The following is a 6155-nucleotide window of genomic DNA, read 5'->3' on the forward strand; positions in this document are numbered from 1 at the left end:
TCTTTAATCAGGGCATTAACAACCTTGGTTGTAAGATGGAAAAACATCATCGATAAGAATAGAGACTATTTCATTTAATAAATGCTTTGTTTGATATACAAATTGTTCGGGTTTTTTCATCTAAAAAGAGCGAGATTAATTTATTGACGACCTAATAACTGGAGGTAGAGGAGGCTAAGCTTCGGTCATTGTTAAACTCCACTAGCGTATAAGTGTGTAAATCAATTATTTTAATAAACTTTATTTAGAATTGCATTGTTTTTGTTTGCTGAGTTTGTCTGTTTTTAGCACAAAGCTACTTGCGTTATCTATTTCTTATAGAGGGTTCGAACTCCGAATTTCAGCTTTATAATCTTTGGAACTTACCTGTGACCTGCAGGAGGAGGCAAAATTTCCTGAGTTAAGAAGTGAATAAAAAACATGTATCTCAAAACTTTACAGGATATTAACAAAGTATATACCTAATCAGTTAAAAACTGTTCAAAACTAATTTTATTGTTGGAAGCCTTTTTTATTAGATATAAATAAGTATTGGTGAATTTTACATCATCGTTAATTAATTAAATTAATTCCTTGTAAAATTTTTCTCGTTAACTGATAAGCCGATTTGATTTTGTGAATAACAATATATATCATTTTAAAGTTGTTCCTTCGGCTGCAGGCCTGGCATGTCCAGCTGGCTAGGGTGCTTGACTCGCAATCTGAGGATCGAGAGTTCGAAACTTTGTTCCACTAAACATGCTCGCCCTTTCAGCCAGCGTTATTATGTTAAGTCAATCCCACTATTCGTTGGTAAAAGTCTTGCACTACTAAATCAGGTACGGCTAGCGCAGATAGCCCTCGTGTATCTCTGCGCGAAATGCAAAATAAACCAAACCAAACCATCCGGCTACTCATCGGTAAATTTGAAGATTTGTAATGCTAAAAGTCAGGGTTCAATCCCCACTGTGGGTACTGTACAGATAGCCCATTACGCAGCTTTGTGCTAAAACAGACAAACAAACTCAATAAAACTAAAATATCGAATTATAATTCAAGTTTATTGAAATAATTGATTGATTAATTTATGCGCTACAGAAGTTTGGCACTAGCCAAACAAGCTCGCTTCTCTTCAGTAATAGAGACCCATCACAGCACATTTCTCACTGCGCAGTTTGCATCCAACACCTGATACAAAAGCTATTCACTTTAGTCGATTTAGAACGCTTACTATTGTTAATATGGATATTTCTAGTTTATTTGTCTTTTGCCGAAATCATATCACAAAACTGAAACTAGTGGCGTCTAAACGGAAAGAAAAACTACAAATGATTTCTGATAGTTGAGTGTCAATGTCATGGTTTCCTAAACATTATTGTTTTTGTGTTTCCGTCGAGAGACATACTGTTTTTCTATTGTTTCTTCTTCTGCCAAACACTTTTCAATCGACCGCCGTTCCTTCATTTCTCGGCGGATTGACTTAAAACTTGGTAGAGTTATACCTTGGCCCAATACTCCCAGACAAATCTTTTATTATTTATACCTTTTTAAGGGTGAAAGATCAAACACCCCAAATATGTATGTTTTGTGTTCCTGTACGGTCATATTTATAGCAATCAAGATGAAAGTTGGCAGAAATATAAATTTTTCATGCGTTCAACACACTGACATAAAAAAGTTGAATTAACCAATTTTGAGTCTTTTAGGGGGGGGGGGGTAGAGCTCACACTAAAAAGCATATTTTGTGGGTTAAGGGTAAATTACTCGATCGTATTTCGACCAATTTACATAGGATTTGGTACAAAGATACTTCTATACATGTCCCATACATATACATAGAGAAATATGGGATATGCTCATCTTTGATCCCCTTAGGGGTAAAAAAAAAAGTCGCAGAAAAGCATAATTTTAAAGGGTTCGGTCCATTTCTTGGCCAAATTTCGATCAATGTACGTGGGATTTAGTACAGAGATACTATCTACAGAACCCAAACAGAGAAAAAGACAGTTTTGGAATTTTTATGTCTTACTAATTTTTCAGCGAGGAAAGACCAATTTGGGGTTTTCGTGAACTATGAATGTGTATGTCAACCAAGTTAAATGGGATTCGGTACAAAGATACCTTCATGCACGTCCCAAGCAGTGATATAAACAGTTTTCGGTTTTTCTGTATTTTACAGAATTTTTCTAGTATTAAAATTGGCTAAGTTGAGGTTGCCTGGAGGAGACATGTGAGAAATGTTGGCCTCTTTAATTTATTTATCCTTTCTCCGTTCTCTTTAGTGAATACGGTAATCTAGCCAATGATAAAACATTTTCAAAAATCTACGTAGCAGGGAATAGGAAGATATAAAGATTTCAGTTGTTCCATACACATAAATAACCCTGAGAAAAAAGAACTGCTAACTGATTTTCAATGTTGTAAGTTAGCTTTGCAAAAACGAACTGCTAACTGATTTTCAGTGTTGTAAGTTAGCTTTGCAAAATAGAACTGCTAACTGATTTTCAATGTTGTAAGTTAGCTTTGCAAAAACGAACTGCTAACTGATTTTCAATGTTGTAAGTTAGCTTTGCAAAAACGAACTGCTAACTGATTTTCAATGTTGTAAGGTAGCTTTGCAAAAAAGAACCGCTAACTGATTTTCAATGTTGTAAGTTAGCTTTGCAAAAATGAACTGCTAACTGATTTTCAGTGTTGTAAGGTAGCTTTGCAAAAAAGAACTGCTAACTGATTCTCAATGTTGTAAGTTAGCTTTGCAAAAACGAACTGCTAACTGATTTTCAGTGTTGTAAGTTAGCTTTGCAAAAAAGAACTGCTAACTGATTTTCAGTGTTGTAAGTTAGCTTTGCAAAAAAAGAACTGTTAACTGATTTTCAGTGTTGTAAGTTAGCTTTACAAAAAAGAACTGCTAACTGATTTTCATTGTTGTAAGTTAGCTTTGCAAAAAAGAACTGTTAACTGATTTTCAGTGCTGTAAGTTAGCTTTACAAAAAAGAACTGCTAACTGATTTTCAGTGTTGTAAGTTAGCTTTACAAAAAAGAACTGCTAACTGATTTTCATTGTTGTAAGTTAGCTTTGCAAAAAAGAACTGTTAACTGATTTTCAGTGCTGTAAGTTAGCTTTACAAAAAGGAACTGCTAACTGATTTTCAGTGCTGTAAGTTAGCTTTGCTTATAGTATCGTTGCAGTTGCTGTTTTTAAATTCGTAGATTTATTAACAAACAATCCATGAAATATCACCAAAGAATATTTTGGAAAATTCAAATGTTTTATCTGCTTGCTTTAATAGAATATCATAGTTAAGACTAAACTAGGATCTACGTATCACAATAGTAATGGAAATACTCTTTTCTTTATTTTTTCTCTAAGCCTAATTAACTAAAGAGATGTAGAAAGTAGAAAACAAACAAAAACAGAGCTAATTTAGCCTTTGGTGCGAAAATGAAATTACCACCATTTGTACTGAAACCAAAGTTCTGAAAGGAACGTGAGAACGTCATCAAAGTAATTAAATTCTTCCAATAGAAAGGAGTTTCTGTCCTTAAAAACACATAGGATTTCGATCGGGTTGTTTCACTATCAGAATCTCGAAAAGTTTTACGATGCAATTAAGACACCTATATCTTCTTACTATTTAGTTTTACGATGATATTAAGACATCTTTATCTTACTATTTCAAGAAATAAGGGATATACTGCAAAGGTATCAAACGCGAAAAGTTTTGAAGAGAAAGAAGCGTGAAATCTTCAGTAAAAAGCTTATTTTTTTCTTTTACATCTATGAAAAAGAAATAAGAAAGTGAAATGAGAAAATAAAGAAACGAAAAAGAAAATGTATGTGTTTTTCAAAGCAAGGCCACATCAGGTCATCTGCTGTGTTTACCAAGGGGAATCGAACCCTCGATTGTAGCGTTGTAAATTCGTAGACTTACTGCTGTCTCAGCAGGGGACGAAAAAGAAAGAAAAAATAAGAAGAAAAGGAAAACACGAGCACTGAAACAAGGATGAAAAGATCAAGAACAGAAACTGAAATGAAAAGTACGAATATAAAAGTCAAAGAACAAAAGAAATTTAATTCACTCAAAAAATTTACTTAGAATAAATAAATATCAAAATTTAAGAAACTTCTCTATAATTTTTAAAGATATTAGATTGTTAGAATTTACAATTAGTGAAACATTTGTTAGAAGTAAAAAAAACGAAAATTAAATTATTATTTTTATACATGCTTTCAACAAATCTACTAATTTATATTTTATTTCATTGAATTCAATAATGCCTGGAGATTTTAGTGTAATAAACAATATCTACACTAGTGTGAGTAGTTATATGAAAAATATCCGATTTCATTAAACGACATATTGTTTTTATATACAAATCTTCAAACTGCAGTTCTACTTTACGAGTTTTGACGAATTACTTGATTGAGAAACTCTCATAGTTTAAAAATTACACAGGACGTTAAATGTTATCTTAGTGTAGCACTTTCACGTTTAGATAATTACCAAGAGATATTTTAGACATAAAAATATCTAATCTTTTACATATTCTCGTGTTATTTGTGCTGTTAAAAGTATACACATATGATGAACCTTATGAAACAAACTATTATTTTTTTTCGTTAATTTTAGCTTTATTAGTTTCCAAAATAAAGTTACAATTAACAAATTGCTCTGGTTTCAGAATTTTTTTAAAAAAAGAGATTTTTTTTTTGGCTTAAACTTTATTTCTGAGGTAGCAAATTATAGCTGTAACACTGGTTGATGGTATCGCCATTACTGACCAATGAGACAACAACAACCAGAAAATAATTAACTTTACAGAAATAGCTTGCCCTTTTTCTTAGATTTTGATGTAAATTCTGTATTTTAATGACATGTTTTGTTGTTAAGCACAAAAGTTACAGAAGGGGCTATTTGTGCTGTGCCCACCACGGTTTCGAAAACGATATATTAGCGTTATAATCTTTCGGATTTTCCGCTGAGCCAATTATTCCTTTTAAAACTGTATGCATGATGGGACTTAAAGAGGGTTTATGAAAACCCTTTTCATTGTAAATTATGCCTACAACAACATAGTAAGTCTCATATGCGATTTGCGAGTTTAATTAACAATATACGTATTATGTATTTGTATTTAAAAGGAGAAAACTTTTTAATAACTGACCTATTCAGTATTGAAGATAAATTACGTTTTGAAAAGTAATTTATCATACAGATAAGTTAACAGTTGGAACATAAATTTAAAAACTTAGAATCTACGCTGTGCTGGCTTATCTGTTCCAACTACTTTATTTTTGTTAAACCGCCATGAAGGCTTTATCTAAATGTTTGGAAAATTGCGATATATTAAGAGGGCGCTGACAGTCGTAAAGTGTGTAATAATTCTTTTATATACTATATCCATGATATTTTTTCTCCTTAACTTCAAAAGCGATTAAGTTAAAACAGCTATTATATATTAGCTTATTCAATCAGAATTCAGTCTCGATAAGAGTTACTTTAAAGTTTTCATCAGCTAAAGATTTTCGTTTGACAGAACCAGATTACTGAGAAATAGACCTGTTTAAGAAGTTAAAGAAAAGCATGATGAAAGTTTCATTCTTTATTGCGTTACTTTTAATTTTTGATATGTTTTATACAACAACAAATGAAATGCAAATTAACTGAAATCCTATGTACAACATTTAATAACAAATTGAAGTGAAACAGAAGAGACACCTTCTAAAATCTTTGTGAGAAGATGAACATGTAGCTATGGAGATCAAGTTAAAAACGAACAATATAGGCAACATGTAGCTATTGAGATCATGGTTAAAACAAACAATGTAGGCAACACGTAGCTATGGAGACCAAGGTTAAAACGAACAATGTAGGCAACATGTAGCTGTGAAGACCAAGGATAAAACGAACAATGTAGGCAACATGTAGCCATGGAGGTAATGGTTAAAACGAACAATGTAGGCAATATATAGCTATGGAGATCAAGGTTAAAACGGACAATGTAGGCAACATGTAGCTATGGAGATCATGGTTAAAACGAACAATGTAGGCAACATGTAGCTATGGAGACCAAGGTTAAAACGAACAACATAGGCAACATGTAATGGCTGGAGACGGCTTGAATGGGTAATGACGAAAAACTTTAATATAACAGCAAATGTACAACGTTTCGAC

The sequence above is a fragment of the Limulus polyphemus genome, unplaced genomic scaffold (genome assembly GCF_000517525.1).
Source record: "Limulus polyphemus unplaced genomic scaffold, Limulus_polyphemus-2.1.2 Scaffold1946, whole genome shotgun sequence".
In the NCBI taxonomy this organism is placed as follows: Eukaryota; Metazoa; Arthropoda; class Merostomata; order Xiphosura; family Limulidae; genus Limulus; species Limulus polyphemus.